The sequence below is a fragment of the Marmota marmota genome, unplaced genomic scaffold, assembly GCF_001458135.2.
Source record: "Marmota marmota marmota unplaced genomic scaffold, marMar, whole genome shotgun sequence".
Lineage (NCBI taxonomy): Eukaryota > Metazoa > Chordata > Mammalia > Rodentia > Sciuridae > Marmota > Marmota marmota.
In genome coordinates this window covers 25,381,211-25,399,042 of record NW_026000019.1, presented here as the reverse complement: position 1 = coordinate 25,399,042, position 17,832 = coordinate 25,381,211, and positions in this window count along the sequence as shown.

The window sequence follows — 17,832 nt, the reverse complement described above, 5'->3', positions numbered from 1 at the left end:
CATCTAGTCTGAAGTTTCAAGGTGCCAAGTTGAGCTGCTCTCGGTCTGTATCAGCTCTGGTGATGCTCATTTTAATCTGCACTGCGGTGATTGCGCATCCCTGTGTTATTCCTTGATCCCTTTGTTACTGGTGGTTGTCCATTTCATTGGCCTTTCAAGACCAGCTCTCCACCTCACGGACGCCATGTTGCGTGTTTGTTTTCTGATTTGTTGGATTCTGCTTTTAGCCTTTGTCCTTCTGGCTTAACACCGTCTTTAGTCCACATTTGGAGATGTTCTCAGTTCCTTGGCTTGAGCCTGTGTCATGTCATAAGAGCACCTGAGGCTGCACATTTCCTTCTAAGCACAACCCTAGCTGCGTCTCTGTACTTTCAATGCCACGTTTTCATTATCATGCAGCTTGACAGCCTCTGATTTCCACTGGTATTTCCTCTTTGATTTGCATCGGATCTGAACGATGGGCACTTCCTCGTTATCTTTTCATTATGGGTCTCTAGCTTTAGGCATCACAAGAAAAACATGCTCCTGCGTGATCTCCACGACGAGGAGTTTGCGGTTTACTCCGGTGAGGTTTGTAAGTGTGCCTGTGCCCCTGGAAGGGTGTGTACTCCACAGAACTTGTCCAGTGTCCTGTGCCTAACCATGTTCAGACCATCTGCACCCTTCTGATCTCTTGTCTGCTTGTCTTATCAGTTGAGAAAGACACATTAAATTTTGCATAATGATGATTTTATATTCATCTTTGAACTGTCAATAATCAAACTTAGGATATATTTTTGGTAAATTATTGGCTGCATACAAATTCAGAATTGTTGTGTCTTTCTGGTGAATCAACCCTTTCATCCTTATAAAGTGTTCTCAGTCACTTTGTAGCATTTTTTTCCCATAAAGTAGACTGTTTATTATTTCTTTTGTTCTCCACGGGCCTAAGAAGTTTTCCATCACGAGCTGGACAGGTGTTGAGGCCGTCAGAGGATTTGGTGTGGGCTTTACAGTTGGCTGGGGCAAAGCACTTGCAGGTGGGTAAGAGTTGGCCATCTGTGCTAGGTCCTGCTGGACTCTGAGGCACCCAGCTCCGCTCACAGCCCCGAGGGGAGCGTGTTCCCAGGCAGTGCTTGGGTCTAAGGGCTCCAACCTTCCTCCTGTCCCCTTGCCTCCTGTCCCCTCCTGCCGTCCCTTCTGGGGACGGGGATGCTGCTCTAGAACCACTTCTGCAGCCTGCGCTCAGCTCTTGGACTTGCCTCCTGCGTCCTGACACCGGGCTTAGTCGGTGCTTCCTGACAGGGGGAAGGACCCTCCAGGACCCAGGGCCTCCACTGGCTCACACTCTCCCTGGGAGCACATCCCAGCTCTGAGGAGGAATCTCCGGCCCAGTGCTACGGGGTCGGTCCTCTCTTCTCAGAGGGCCCTGGCTTTGTTCTGTACAGATGTGAACAAAACACCTCGGAGTTTCTCACGGCTCCAGCCGTGAACCCGGTGTCCCTAAGCCCGTGGTGACCCCAGCCACCCCAAGAGCTCCTCTAGGGAAACTCAAGGCTTTGCAAAGAATTGCCATCTGCAGACGACCCCTGAAGACAGGGCCCATGTCCCCGCTCTGGAGAGGAGGAGCCTGATGGGCTTCCCAAAGCCCAGGCAGCTCATCCGGATGGGCCGCGTGGATCACCCTTCCCGGGTTGTCACCCATTCACCTCCTCTGCTGAGCCCCACCCGCCCCTCCCCTGCCCTTCCCTCTCCTTCTAAGAAGCTCAGTCGCCTCTGGATCCTTCCCTGCCTTGGTAGTACCTCACCACACAGCTCCCGGCCCCCGGCACTTCCCTCTGACGCGTCTCGGGGGACTCCAGGCGACCTGAGCATGGGTTCCGCCCTCCTCGCCTTCCTAGGAGGAAGGTTGGGCAAACTCTCCGTGTGGACCCATCTCACCTTCGGTGGCTGTGCTAGGTCACGATGGCCAACACGTTCCCAGATTCAACTGTGCTTTCTCGAGGGCCCCTTGCCTAAGTCCCCGACTGCACTGGCCACTGCAGAGCGCTGCCTCCCCCTCGAAGGCAGCCTCTGCTCTCTGGAGCTGCAGCCCAGGCCCCTCTCCCTCTGGCCTCCCAGACAGCTCTCTCCCAGCGGTCATTGCTGGGTCTTTGTCTTCCACTTGACCTCTAAATGTGGAGTCCCTCGTCAGTCCTCTGCTGGCCTCTCCCTTTCTTTCTCTGCAGTCTCCACCATCTCACCTGCCTGTGTGCTTTAGCCAGCCGGTCAGGAGCCCGAGATCACGGCTTAGGCCTTCTTCCTGCTCCTGGCCCGTCACCTCCTTCACCAGGTCCTACAGCTCCAACCTTCAGGAACATTGCTACCCTGTCTACCGTTCCTGTCGGCCCAACTCCAGGCTGCCCCTCCCCGTCCCAGCAGGGCAGTGCGCTCCTGGCTGACGTCTTTCTTCTGTCCTCCCCTTCCATGTCTTCCTCACCTAGCAGCCAGTTTGCTTTTTAAATATGCCAGTTGGGTCATGCTCTTCCTGTCCTGAACAGCCCTGGACGCCTTGGCACCCTGCTGTCGTCGGCCTTCTGCTGTTGGTCTGCACCTGTGAGGACAGGGCAGTGGCTGGAGCAGGTTCCCCACGATGGTCAGCAGACCAGAGCTTGTCCTTCCAGGCCTGTCATCCTGATAAAGTGTCCTCACAGCCCTGAAAGGCGCTCTGTGGCCATGGCTGGCTGGCTCCACAAGTCCTGGGACCTCGGGCTCCTGCTCTGCTCGTGATGCGCAGCCTCAACTTGGACCCTCCGTGCTGCCTCATGATCCCAGGTTGGACCCCCCAACCATCACTTTTATTTTTCAGCTGTGAAGAAAGAAAGAAAAAGAAACAAAGTTATGAACCCTCTTTGAAAACCCTTTCTGGAAGTTCTCACCCCAAAAGTTCTGTCTGTCTCCTCAAACAAAAATAATCACTGTCCACATCTTTAGTCAAGGGGGGCTAAGAAAGGTGCTATTTCTCCTGAGTACATCTCCAACTTGGCAACAGTCGAGCTCCCGTGGGGGTAGGGAAGAGAACCGGTCCAGGATGGAGGACCCACAGAGCCCCCCAGCTCTGCCCCACAGCCTCTTCCCACGGAGGCCTCCGGGGCCCATCCCCCTGCCTCCTGTGCCGGACTTGCTAAGCTCATCACAGCCGTCTCTGGTCCTTGTCTGACCCAGGCATCTCTCAGGGGCCTCTGCGGCAGCAGCTGGACTGTGCTGATCACCACAACTGTATCAGTTATTTTGTGATATTGCTCATTTGTTTCAAATCATTCATTATATTTATAAATTAGCAAGTTAAAGAAGCACTCTACATTTTATTCTGGTAGCTATATGTCTCAAGGGAATGTCAAATAATAATCTCAGCCAAATTTGTGGAACCTGCTGATAACAACCCATGGTGGCCTTCCAGAGCCAAAGAGGTGGCCCGTGAGCTCTGTGCTCGCTTCCCAGGGCTGTATGTTCCACACTAACAGTTGCACGAGGCCAAGGCTGTTCCTTGCTGAGCTTGGCCCTCTAGTTATGCGACACACGAGGTCTGTGACCAGCAGAAGTACAGCATTTGGCCTGCTGTTAATCAAACCCTGGAGGCACAGGGGAGAGAATCCTCTTGCTAGGAAACCCAGAACAGGCAAGCAGGTCTTGCCCTGCCTCTCCATGTGAAAATGGGCTACAGATCCATGTGGAGGGCACACGGACCAAGAGCACATTTATTTATTTGATTTTGAATTTGAAAAGTATGTAAATGACTCTTTGTTCCACATCAGTCACTGTGGTTAACACTTTTGGTATTTGAGATTATAGATTTAGTGCAGAGTCACGTGAGAACAAAGGCTGCGCCCTCAGCCTAATGCCAAGAATAACAAGGAGACCCTGGATGCGCCCAGAGAAGAAAATGGCACCGTCCCCCCCTTGATGCCATCCTCCACATGGAGCTCCTTGTACAAGCTGACCAGACACAGCAGGGGACGGCCGAGAAGAGAGCGCAGACAGGCAGTTCTAGACCCGTGTCCCCTCAGCCAGGCAATTCCGGGGGAGGGGGGAGCCCCGTGGTGTGTGTCCAGGGGTCTCTGTCCCTGAGAGGAGTAGACGAGTAGACGCGTTCCCCTCAGTCAGGCAATGCCGGGGGAGGACAGAGCCCCGTGGTGTGTGTCCAGGGGTCTCTGTGCCTGAGAGGAGTAGACGGGACTGGCGCTGCCTCTGTGCCCTCAGGCTGAGCCCTGCACCTCTGCACGGCCGGGAATCTTTGCTCTCAGCACCTCCTCTGTTTTGCAAAGTGGGAAGGGACAGTGGCTTTGGGGGTGCCAAATAGGGCAGCTGCCACAGCAGTGTGCAGAGCGGCCTGAACCTCCTAATGTCCACCTGCAGCATGCAGACCAGCAGGCATGAGGACTCACAGCCAGAGCCGGGCCTGATGGGGAAGGAGGTGCCCCTGCAGGGCAGAGAATCCACATGTGGCCCCAGCTGTGCCTGGAGCCCAGGTTATCAGTTACTACCCAAATCACCCCCTTGCTCCTGCAGGCTCCTGAAGGCACCGAGTGTCCCTACACAGCTTGAACGGGGACTTGAGGGATGGTCTTCAGGGACTGCTGAGGGTGGCTTTTCTTTCCCTCTGAGAGGGTCAGCAAACACAGTGGTGACAGAATCCATCCAGCGTTTGGTCCTACTGCACACCTAGCTGTGCTTGTCCCATGCAGGAAGCCCCTGTGGGCACCTTCAGACCCCGACCGGCCCAGTGTGGCAGGACCCCCACCCTGGGCATCCTTTGGCTGCAGACGGACGGTGTGCTGTGCCAAGGGGCACTGAGGGAGGAGGTGAGCCATGCAGAGCACCTCCGCAGCCCTAAGGCTGACGTCCCACCCCTCGCTCACCATGGGTGCCGCCCTCTGGCCTGCAGGGAGCAGACAGGACTGCGGGTGCAGCTGCAGGAGGGAGCGGCAGTGGCCAGGAGTCACCTTCTGAGAGCAGACCAACAGGCACCTGTTCTCCTCTGAGGCCTCTGGATTCTAGTGGCAGGTGGAGGTGGTCTGTGCACCACGTGTCCACTGTCCCTCCCAATCAGTTCTGGCAGTGTCCAGGCACTGGCCACACTGCTGCCATGGCAGAGGCTCCTGGGTCTGCACAGGCCATGGCGGCCCTGCTCAACACTCACCGTGGCACAGCTGGAGAAGGGCTGCTCTCCGGACGGGCCTTTGGCCTTCTCGGTGGCCATCCACATCACCCAGGTGTCTCCCCGACATGTGGTCCTGTACCAGCTCCCGGAACGCCCACCTCCTGCCTGCCCTTTACGAAGCGCATGTCTCTGGATCCTCTGAACAAGGTCAAAGCTGACCCACGCCTCTCAGTTCTCACGATGTCTGGAAGAGCACCTGCCGCCTCCACCCCACAGAGCCCCGGAGGGAGGCCCTCGTCAGCTGCTCTCTGAGTCTCTGTGTCTGGCAGGTGGGTTTTCCCACCCAGAAGCCATGACGAGAGTGCCGTGCTGTCTGCTGAGGTCCCCCAAGGCCTGGGTCTGCAGCCTAAGTCACAGGGACTTGGAGCCCCTCCCCCTCCCCGAGTGCTTCTTGGAGGGCCTAGGGTCAGGATGGGTGCCCACAGGCACTCCCGGTGCCCAGGGCAGCCGGTGACGGGGCTCACTCGGTGGCCTCCGGGTCTGGCAGCTGATGCTTTGGGGGCATCACTGATTCTGGGAAAATCAGCGAGTTTATGGGAAAAGGTGTTTGCAAACATTGCTTAAGGGTCCTGGAAGAAGTCAACATGGCTGTGGCACAGAGTGACAGGCCAGAGCCAAGGGGGTGCCGTCAGCAGGACCTGGGAGGGTGCGCAGCGTCAGGCCTGAGCCAGCACCTTTACAACACCCTGCCAGCTCTGCAACCCCCTCCCAGGGGCCTGCCCTGGACAGAGCCTCCGCCCATCACTGTGCCCTCCTTTCCTGGGGTGGCAGTGGGAAGGACCAGCAGCACAGGCTTAAGCAGCAGCACCTGGGATTCTGTCCAGGGCTCGGTGCCCTCGGGCTCACAGCTGGTGGACACCAGGCCCAGCAGCTGCGTCCCTCCTCACAGGTACATCCTTGGTTCTACCTGGGACCCCCAGGGCCTGTGTGCTGCTGGCTCGCCAGAGTGCTCCTGCACCCAGCCTGCCATGGTGAGCACCTAGGTCCCACCTAGGACCCCACGGGACACCGTGGAGGGAGGGTCGTGGACTCAGGGAAGAGCCGTCAGCCCTCCTGGGCATGGGACGGTGACAGCCAGGATGGACAGGGTGAGCCCCGGTGCTGTTGGGGACAGCAGGGTCTTCACTGTGAGAAAGCTGAGCGCTGTGGGCATAGCCAGTTGGACAAAGCCCCCTCAAGAGCGGCTCCTTCCCCTGCCGCGGGCCAGGTGGACTTTAAGGCTCCAAGGGGTGGATTCTCCTATTTCCACAGAAGTAGCTGGTATTTCTGAAAGAATGCGCTGGTTTTAAGAGCAAAAGAGAGGCTAGCTCTCTGGGGCCCACACAGCCGTCTCCCACGCCCTCCACAGGCATCTGGCGGTGTGTGCAGGGGTCCCTGTGCCTGGCTTTGCTGGGCTTTGCTGGCAGGGCCCCAGCAGGAGGGGAAGCAGGGCAGGAGCTCCAGGGCCCCCGGGGCCCCCCAGGGCTTGGCTTCCCCTCCCCACTCCCCACTCCCCACACGGTCTACAGACCCTGGATTCCGGAGGCTGAGCCACTGACTCCTGAAAACACGAACCATGCGCTTTCCCGGGGCGGGGTGGGGGGGGAGGCTGGCACGGCGGCAGGGTGCTTTATCAATCACAGTCACTTCAAGATGAGGTCGTGGGCTCACTACTTGGCCACACGTGTTACACATAAAAGGCTTCAGAATATCAGAAGAGCGATTTCCTGTGGGGAGCAGGCCCAGGGCCTGGGTTCCACTCGGGAGGAAGCGGCTGGCCCGCGGTGTTTGGGTTTTGTTGTCCCAGTGGCTCAGTCTCTGCCTCATGCAGCTCAGCTGCCCGGGACTGGGCCAGCAGCACCAGGGTCCTTGGCCTAGACAGGGGCCTGGGAGCCCCTCACGCCGTGGCTGCACCCTCAGGAAAGACCCTCCTTCTTACCTGGGCCCTGGGCTGCCTTCAGGAGGCCCTGAGGTGGCCCTGAGGCAGATCCGCTAGGGAAATTCAAAATGGACTCTTAAGTCCTGCAGGTGACAGGGCCAGGGAGGCGGTGGGCGTCCCCAGGTCTGGGAGGGGAGGTGAGCGTGGCAGTGTCCCTGTGTCCACTCAGCCTCCGGTGTGTGCCTGTGCTGGCTCAGTGCCAGCCCCAGGAGCAGGCCCCTGTGGACGCTGGAGAAGGACAGGAACCCAGCCAACAGCCTGCCCCAGCCTCGGCCAGACTGGAGAGAGCTGCAAGAGGGCCTCAGCACGAGGGAGTGTCCCGGTGGCTCCTGAGGTGGCTCCTGCACTGTGTGACAAGACCTGGGGAAGAAGCCACAGACAGGGGATGGCGAGTGAGCAGGGCCCTGCACCCAGGAAGGCCACCGCACTGGTCTCTCCTTGCAGGACTCCCTGAGGGTAGCTCCAAGGAGGCCTGGCAGGTTAGGGAGGTGTCAGCAGAAGGACCTGTGGAGGTCACACAGGTGACGCGGCAGCTGGCATCAGCAGGACTTGCTAGTGAACTGTTCAGAGAGGCCCTGGGCGCGCCTTGCCGGCCCTAGCTCGCTCCCCTACTCCCTGAGATGCTTACTGGGAGGTGAGGAGTGGCACGGGTCTCATGGGCAGCCTCCCACAGGACATCCTCCTGAACTCCGGCACCCTCCCTGTTGTGCTGAGCTCGCGCTGGGCAAGCTGGCTTCCTGCCTCGGTCTCAGCCTCTTCCTCCCTCCAACCCCGGTGGCCTGAGAAGAGAAGCCGTGCGCAGCATTCTCGAAAGAGAGGGAAATGGAAGGACAGGGACCCCATAGCACACAGGGCCTCCGCTCCTACCTGCTGGCTTTTGGTGAAGTGCTGGCTGCAGGTGAGGGTGGGGAAGAGAGGCCTTGCTGATGTCCTTCTCAGAGAGCTGCTGCCCCTCTGGGAGGATCGGGCCCTGTGCGGCCCTTCCTGCACACATGCCGCCCTCCTCCTCCTTTCTGGGAAGAAGCTGCATGCTTAACTGTCAGCATCTAATACTCAAGGAAGACGCCACTGCTCCTCGGAAGAGGCCAAGTGTATGCTGCAGCTGGCAGTCGCGAGTCCGGCCTGCTGCATGCCCACTCTCCCTCAGCCCTGATGCAGGCTGCAAGCATCAAGTCCTGAAAGACACTGTCAGACGGGATAATGATATCTTTTCTAAGTTTCATGAAATTTATTGAGGCTTACAGATCATTTTTTTGGCACTGGTTCAATATTTAAACATTTCAAGCTAATGCATCATAAGGCTGTTTTTTATTTGGAGATAGGAGAGAGGAAATGATTCCTCAGTATCCTGAGTGCTTCCAGCCTTCTTTTGAACCTTGTTCTCTACTGTAGGACGTGCTTTTCAAAGTCATTGACAATGGGCCTTGTTCAGAGGAGCGAGGGGAGTTGTGAGAAATGCTCTCCTGTCCTCTGCGGGGCATCTCTCTGACTGGCAGTCATGGGGAGAGAGACGGGAAAGCTCAAGTCATTTTGGGAACCTGTGGGCTCAGCTCCTGGGCAAGGGGCTGCTGCGTGGCCTGCGACCTGCCTCTGTGAGCTGCAGAGGTCCAGGAGTAAGGACTTAAGGAGTCTAAACCTGGAGCCCAGCAGGGCCTGCCTTGGCTCTGGTGCCTCTCAGGACTGCCAGGCCACAGCCCCGTGGGTCAGCACACACATGTGGTGTGGGGCAGTGGGCGTGGCTCAAACCAACCAGGAGGCAGATGGGCAGGTCAGGTCGGGGTGGCCTCTGGATGCTGAAAGTGTACCTTGTCCCTGTTTCACGAGGCGTTTCGATGAGTCCAGAGGAAGGGAAGATGCCAATGGGAAAATAAAGCTGAAAAACATTTCCAAAGCCCCAAATGGTTTATGAAAAGGTCTTATTTCTGTGAAAGGTCAGCCTACACAGTTGGACAGTGCTTCTAAGCAGGACTGTCGTGTTTGCCCAGGGGAGGGATGGAGAACCCCTTCTCCATGAGCCATTCAAACAGGCTTTGTCTTTAGTTTTAACAGCTTTGTGAAGTGAGATTTAAAAACTGCTCGGCCACTCCTCTCAAGTGCACTAGGTGAGGGCGTCTCACAGATGCAGTGTGGGGGGCCATCACTGTGGCCGGCCTCAGGGCACTTCTGTCACCCTGGCTGATGCCCCTGTGGGTTTTCCTGCTGTGCATACCCGCCTCAGTCCCACCAGACACCCGTCAGTGGCTGGGCTCTGTTCTTGGCCTGGCGTTTCTGAGGTCAGCCTCACTGTGCAGAGTCGCTCTGCTCTGTGCAGATGGCCCTGCTCCATGGCGAGGCGCGGCCGATGGACTTCTGGATTGTTGTGGACGATGCCCCTGCGCACCCGGTCCTCATTCCTATCTGTGTGCATTGTCTTCACTGCTCTTAGATCTGTGTGCCACCTGGGATTGTGGGTCTGTCGGACTCCTCGAGGGTCCTCTGAGAGCTGTCCCCTGCTCTCTAGAGCAGCCGTGACCTCCTGTGCCACTGTGCATGGGGCTCCCGTGCAGAGTCTTCAGGGCTCGGCTTCATGTGGCCACAGTCAGTGTGGGCAGGGCTGTGCTCCTGATTCCACGTGCATCCTCTGGTGGCTCATGCTCCTATAGTTTCATACATTTATTTCCCTTTGTGAATCGTCTTTAGAGAACATCTCTTTAGATATCTTGCCCACGTTTAATAGAGTTTCATTTTTTATTATAGAGTTGTAGGCGTTCTTTATGCAATAGAGATACACTAGATTGGCAAGACTGTTCGCCCTGTTGTATGGGTTGTCTCCATGATCTTAACAGTGCCCTTTGAAGCACAAGGATTTTTAATTCGGAAGCTGTCCAAATTAGCTGTTTTTTTTTTTTTTTTTGCCCAGGGTCTTGGTGTCATGACATGATAGTTTTATGTCACTGATTGAAGGGACTCCCAAACTTGGAATTCCTGATGCAGCAGAGGTCTTGGGGGCTTTGAGGGAGACTAAAGTAGAAGCCATTGAAAGTCAAGATAACAGCGGGTTTAGTTCTGTTGGGTATTTTCATAACCTTCATGACCTACATTAAAGCAGCGCCACGTATCAGTTAGGATGATGTGTGGTCAGAGGGGTGGTGGAAAGCCCTCCTGAAGAAATGTCAAATCTCCTTAATTTCTGAAGAACATGGTGCAGCATGCTGCCACCAGGTGGCGGGGCTGCGGCCTGGAATCACAGTCTCCATGAAGAGCAAGTGGGCTTTTCAGACCTGAGTTTCCCTCCTCATTCCACTGATAAAAATCATTTTTAAAGACTGTGTCAAAGAAGTGGAATTTCCAACAAGAACAATATTGAATATGAAGAACATGCGTTAGCAAGAAGCCGTAAGAACACAGGAACGGACTTCACTGAGCGCTCGCCCCAGGACTCCTCACAACTCTATCAACACACACTTGGTGCCAGTTTAAAAACCAACTCCTACGTCTAGGTCACTTAGCCATGGCACACCAGAGGCAAGGCTGCGGCTGTGACTCCTACACACCTGCCACCACCCTGGGCCTGCTGGCTTTCTCTCCGTACAGAGGAATCTTCAGCTGGTATTAGTGCACTCCGCTGTGCTGGGGACCACAAAGGTGGACACGCCGGGGTCCCCCATTAGCTCCGACTGTGTTCACCTTGGCCTGAAAGACAGCTGGTCTTCCAGGAACTCAAGGAGGGAGCCCACCCTGTCTTTCCTCCTCCCTTCCTGTGTCCCCACCCCTCTTCAAAACCGATGTCCTCCACAAGCTGGGGCACGAGTCGAGGGACTCAGCTTAGGGCTTGGTTACGAAAGCTCCTGCAGGCCCGGGTCTAGGCTGCCTGGTGGTCTGCAGATTCCCTCTGAGCCTCAGGGACCCCAGGTCTTGGTGCGGTGCAAGGGACACTAACGGGGTGGAGCTCCGCTCCTCAGAACCCCCTGAGCTTCTGGAGGCCAGAGACAGTCTGCTTGTTCTCCAGGGGATCTTAGCTCCCCCGCTGCTGTTGAGGTACAGTACAGTACACAGAATGGGCATCTGACTGGGCTTTGCTAGCTGCCTGCCTTCTACCCCTCCCCAACTCCCCGTCATAGCTATGGCTGTTGACTTGGGGGATTTCAATCCTGATCCAGGCCAGGCCGATTGGATCCTCTCTCCTGCAAGTCTGAAGCTCAGGCAGAAATCCCAAGGTGGGAAGCTCTGCTGTGCCTCCCACAGACTGATGGCCCCCATGTTTGGGCCTCCTCTAGCTGCTGAGTCCCAGGGGATTTTGATCTCTTCCTTCAGTGTTTCCAACGACCTCTGGTTTTTACAGGTAGTTCCTCTTTCACTGGACTTCAGCGGGGTCATCAGCCAACATGGAGCTGTCAGATTTCATGAGCAAGTATCCCTGCCTCGCTCATTCTCCTCCTCCTCCTCCTCCTCCTCCTCCTCCTCCCTCCTCCTCCTCCTTCTTCTCCTCCTCTTCCCTCTCTCCTGCCAGTGCACACAGTGATGCAGATCNCTCCTCCTCCTCCTCTTCTCCCACTCCTCCTCTTCCCTCTCTCCTGCCAGTCCACACAGTGATGCAGCCTCTTCGCATCCTGACACTGTTTCTCCAAGGTCTTCTGTGCCCACTTTTACTTCCTCCTCAGGAAGCAGTGCATGCACCCTGCTTGCTCCTACAGCAGAACCGCTCTGCAGGGTTTCTGTCGCAGGGACACTCTGCTCCCTTTCTGCACCGGCGGGTTCCACAACTGTGGATTCAGCCAAATGCAGTTCCAAGTGTTTGGAAAAAAGGAAGTGAGTGTGAGCATGGACAGACACCCAAACAACAGTGTAGCGACGGCTGACTTAACCTCTGCACAGTGTCAGGTGTCACAGGTGAACTGGAGGTGATTTAAAGGAGGTGTGTGTAGGATATGTTCAGACGCTTGGCATCTGCATGTTCCATGGGGCCCTGGAGCCAGTGTCCTGCCAACGCTGAGGGACAGCATTGTGAAGATGGTAGCCAGGCTTCAGTCCCCACAGCCTACTGGACACATCCACAGAGTGAATTTCAAAGCAGCTAGCATCCATGTATAATCACGCTCATTTGCTCCGGGGCTGGAAGTGGCTTCTGAACAGCAGGTGGCCTCCTCAGGACTTGGGAAGGACATACACATGTATGCCCATTTGCTGGACTCAACCTGGAGAGCAACTTTGTTCACGAAATAATCAAAGCAGGGTGGAGCTGCAGGCCACTGAGGTCAGGCTGCCAGACAGATTTTCTCATGGCCTACATTCTCCATAGTCAAGAGGGGACGCATGGCCTTGGGAAGTCCACCTCCGAGCCTGGCTTCTCCCCAGCCACAGGATCTGCTCAGACCTGTGGGGACCCACAGCCCAAACAGCCCTCCCATCACCAGGTGGCTTCTGCCAGGGCCAACGTTTCCGCTGTTCTGCCTTCAGTGGGTGAGAACCAGAAGCAGTTAACAAGCAGTTAACAGGCAGTGAAAATCCATCACTTCCTACAAGCAGACCATGGGGAAAAGCCAACTTGGGTCAGTGCCTCCTGACTTTGTTTCCCTTGCCCTCTGCCCTCTTTACGTTTATAGCAAGAATGACAGGAAGATCCAGGAAAGTCCATAGCGCTCTCGGAAGCTGAGCGTTCCTGTGGGGGCTGGTAAGAACGTGCATGTGGGACACGAGAAGCTGAACTGCATGCCCGTCCGTGCTGGACCAGGGGCTTGGATCTTATGCAGTGTGGTTGCCACCCTCGGGTGGGCCGGCTGCATGGGGGGCAGTACACCAAGCTGCAGCAGCCCAGGAGGGGCGAGACCTAGGCCTGCCCAAGGTTTCTTTTTTTAAAGATAAAAACTGTTTCATCTAAGATCTGCAAAATGACAGTTTTACATGTGTATGCACAGTGAAGGGACCACTAGGGCCAGTCGGTCAGCACCCCGCCTCCTCTGCAGTTACTGTCCTGCAAGTGCATGTGGCAGGGACACAGAATTCTCTCAGCAAAGTCCCTGGGCATGTTCCAGGACCAGTCCCACGCTGCACACTGGCCTGGACCTCAGTGAGCCCTGCCGCAGTGGTGGGACCCTGTCAGGAGCAGGCCGGGGGAGCACAGGGGTAGGGGGGCCTCCTGGGTAGGTGCGGGGGCCCAGTGAGGTGTCCGCAGAGTGAGAAGGAGGTGTGTTTCCGCCAGTGTCTCTTTACCGTGGCCAGAACACCAAACAAAAACAGCTTTGAGGAGGGAAAGTTTATTTGGGGCTCATGGTTTTATAGGTCTCAATCCACAGACCACTGACTCCATTGCTCTAGGCTGCAGGGGAGGAGAGCATCATGGGGAAGGGCCCAGTGGAGGAAAGAGGTTGGGAAGGAGGGAGAGGGGGAGGGAGAGGGAGAGGGAGAGAGAGGACAAGGAGAGGGGACAGGAGAGGACAGAGAAGGAAGAAGTCCCAGGGGAGAGGCACCTTCCAGGCTCCCCAGAGACCCACCTCCTCCAGCCAAGCCCCACACGCCCACGGCTACCACCTAGCCAGTCCGTCCAGACTAGCATGGACCCATTGGGTTATAATTGTCATAATCCAATCTTTTAACCTCTGAATTCCTGCATATACAGGAACTTTGGAGGGATACCTCACATTCAAGCCCTAGTATTCTGCCCCTGATCCCCAGAACTCATGTCCATCTCAGGGTGTAAAACTCACTACATCTCTGAGAGTTCAGACTTCACAGTTTTAGTATCATCCAACAGGCCAAGTCCAGGGGCTCTTCTGAAACTCAAGGCCAACTCTTGGTTGTGAGACCCTGTGAAAATCAAAAGCAAGTTACACCTATCCCATGGACAGTGGCACAATGTCCATTCTGGAGGAAGGAAGAGGGCCCTAGGAAGAAGGGGTAGGGCCAAAGAAAGGCTGAAACCCAGCAGGGCAGACTGAGGGGTGGCTGCCCATAGCTGCTCACAGAGTCTAGGACTCACGGCTGCCAGATGCTATTGTCAAAGGACTTGGGCAGTCCCTCGGCCTCCTTGGTTGTAGTGCACGTGGGCTCTCTCTGTCTGCCTCTCTTGGTGGACAGCAGACTTCATCGGCAGGCAGTCCACATTAGTGGCATCTTTTAGTTCCTGGGGTACCAGCTGCAGCTGCAGGTTCACCTGCACATCTTCACACGTGGCCTTCTCAGGGGCAGCTTGAGGCACTCTGACCCTGTTACACTTTGCCTGACCTCCCAGGCCTTTCTTGAAATTCTGATAGAAACTTTCATGACTCCATTCACTTTGAGATTCTGTATTCCTGAAGAAGTAGTACCACATCGGTGGCACCAAGGACTCAGCCAGATCACACAGTGGCTGGGGCCCCTGGAATCATGGCTGCAGGGTCCTCTCGGTGCCTGCATGGCTGAGCATGGTGAAACAGTTTTCTAGGTCACCCTGTAAAAGCAGGGTGCCCTCAGGATTTCTTCCCAAACTAACTTTCCCTTCTAAATCCTTGAGCCTTCAGTGGGTATGGTCTTGCAAATTCCTGAGAGACCCTCAAGCCATCTTCCTATTGTGTCTGAGGAAAGTACTTAGCATCTCTTTAGAGGCTGTAATCTCTTCAACAAGCACACCTTCACTAGCCCAGCTTTACTGCACTTTTCTGGTCAAAGTGCAAGTTCTAAAATCCTGTATCTCTACTTTCTGCTCCATTTTGCACAATAAACATGGCGAAAAGCTGCCAATAGTATGCATGCCACTGACTAAAAGCTGTGCTGCCCTTAAATTTTCTCCACCAATTCAATTAATCCATCTCCCTTAAATGCAGCCTCACACAATATCTCAGGACATGAGTCAAATATAGCCAAGTTCTTTGCTAAACTGCAGCCTGAGTGTCTTCTAGTCCAATTCCCAAGACAATCCACCTTTCCCTCTGAAACCTCATGAATACACCTCACATTCCAATCAGCATGCTGGTCTTTTGAGCTACCACAGAATCTCCCATCAAGCTCCACTTCCAGAATTCCAAAGCTTTTCCAGCCTGCATCTCCAAACTTTTCAAAACTCCTCCATGGACCCTGCTCAAGGGCTCCCGAACCACATGGTGGGATTAGTCACTGCCACGACCCCAATCTCAGTACCAATTCCTGTTTTAATAAGTTTTTTGCATCTCTGTGACAAAAATACGTGACAAAAGCCAACTAGAGAATGAATAGTTCATGGGGCCCATTCTTTCATAAGTCTCAGTACGTGGAAAGCTGACATCCTGTTCCGGAACCCAGAGCACGTGGGCAGTACGTGTTGTACCCACAGATGCCTCCGGCCCACGGCTGAAGTCTGGCCCTGGAAAGACCACACCACTTGGTCTCTCTCCTCAGAGCCACTATTCAGGTTGGGATCAAGTGGCTGTGATTTTCAAAGGATGTCCTGGTGGGGTGAGATTGGAGAGCAGGAGGGGCTGGGGAAGGAGTGACAGAGGTGAGTTTGTGCACAGATCGACTTGTAGAGGAGAGTGCAGCCGAAGCCCCATGGAGACTCCTGGGCTGCCCTGCTGCTCCACTCTGTCTGTGCCTGGGGCTCCACTGGGTGCTTGAAACCCAAGCCCATTTGGTCCTACCTTGCTCCCTCCCTATCTCGAGGCAGTTGGGTTCCTCACAGGTGTTTTCCAGGCCCCAAGTATGTAAGACAATGCCAAGAAAGCCTGCGTTGAGGAATTCTGCAGGAAAAGGGGGTGAATAGGAGTGGGGTGATCCTTGTGGAGGACGCAGCAAGCCCCCTCCACACCACGTCCTGAACATGCTGAGGTCTTCCATCCTCTCGATGTGACAGCACTCTGAAACACTCAAGCACAGCTAGTTCTCATCATATCCATTTTGAAAATGGGGACTCAGGTACAGAGCATTGAGTAGTCCACCTGAGGCCACAACTCCAGCACATGGGAGGGCTGGGCTGCAAGCCAGGGGTCCCCAAGGCCCATAAGCCATCGCCCACCGATAAGTCTCAGTGCAGGCCAGCTTCATGGGGAAGTGTCTGAAAGGGGTGACATGCACTCTTAAAGAGCCAAAGACTACAGGTTTCCAGGAAACTGGGAAAGGCCTAGTAGGGGTGGGAAGGAGACCCAGGCCAGAGAAGGTCCAGTTGCAGGTGTGAGAGCACACGGGCTATTCAGAGTCACAGGATTTTCAAGGTCAGCAGAGTGGAAAAGGCACAGAGCAGAGTAAGTGCAGACACTGGGGAGTTAGGTAAGAGGCAGACCAAGAGGACCCGGCATTTCCAAAAATTGTGGATGAAATGCTGGAAGCCACACTGCACTTCTAAGAAATCAAGGACTCCAAGAGTTGAATAGCAGACAATGTTGTGCTGACGCATGCATGCCCAGAAAGGCATGTTTTAAACAACCATAAGCCCCCAAACAGCCAATTATTCCCCACCATTCAGTACTGCACTCTGCATGAAAAACAGAAAAAAAAACATTATTTCCCCAAATGTCTTCAGTCCATTCGGTATCCAAAAGAAAGGACAACCAATCCTTCCCTCTCTACTCAAGTCTGCATGAACACCAGAGACTGCCACTCATTCCCTCTCTACTCCACTCTGCATCCACACCAAACACTGCCATTCCCTCCCCTCTCTACTCCACTCTGCATCTACACCAAACACTGCCATTTCTTCCCCTCTACTCTACATCAACACCAAAGACTTCCATTTTTCCGTTTTGACTCTGCGGCTACACCAAGACTGCCATTCCTTCCCTGTCTACTCTGCAGTTACACCGCGCCTGCCATTCCTTCCCTCCCCTCTCTTCTCCACTCTCCTTCAACACCAAAGACTTTGACAGGACTTGCCCATTTGCCCATTCTGGCAACACTAGGCAATGGATATCAAGCACTCCTGGTGCATCAGGAACTGTGCCGGCTACTGCGGTTTCAGATGTGGATTGGGACTTGAACCTTCCTAGAGTATCAGGGCTCTGTGTGCACTGGCAAGCTGGCCCAGTTTTTGGCTGTAGGAAAGGTGCTGTGTGGTTGGTGTCCTTGCCGTGAAGAAGATGAGTGTCAGGAGGAAGCGGGTCTCTGTGTGTTCTGCTCCAAGTGTCCAGCTCTAGGTTCTAATCCTAGCTCTGACCTGGAGCAGCCACATGGCTCCTGGCCCTGTGAGGCCATCTCAGAAACTCAGAGCCTAAGCTGAGGACCTCAAGGGTACAGTCAGAGACTGACTGGGGACACTACAGAGCTACTTAGTACGAAGCCGGGGCCCGAGGTGACAGGTTCCCCAGCAGGTGTCACTGCCACACCGCGCGTCATGAGAGGGGGCACCTCCGCCCTCCTGCAGAGGCCTGTGCAGCAGCGGCCAGCTCTGCGAGGGCTGGTGCACTGGGCAGTAGGAGGCTGGGCCCGTCTCCTCATGTGCAAACCTCTTCTGCTTCTTGAGTCCAGTCTGGGGTCCAGGTGTCCCCCTGTGGTTCTCAGTGGAAGCCCTTCTCTCCCTCTTTCTAGACAGTCTGGCTTATCTCCCTCAGCTCCGGCCATCAGGCGGCACCTGCTTGGCTGAGTCCTGACCACCTTGAGAGGCCTGAGCAGTGATGGCAGAGGCACCAGACCTGACTTGTGAAGGTCCTGAGGAGCACGAGGACCTGGCGGCAGGAAGAGCATCGCAAAGCACAGGCCCTGGCTTCAGGGTGGCTTTGTGGCCATTGGTTTAGGGTTCAGCCAGAGATGGGGCAGAGCTCAGCAGTTTTGCTGTCTCCCCACGACCTTGGGAGCTCAGCAGGGACAGCCCTGGGCA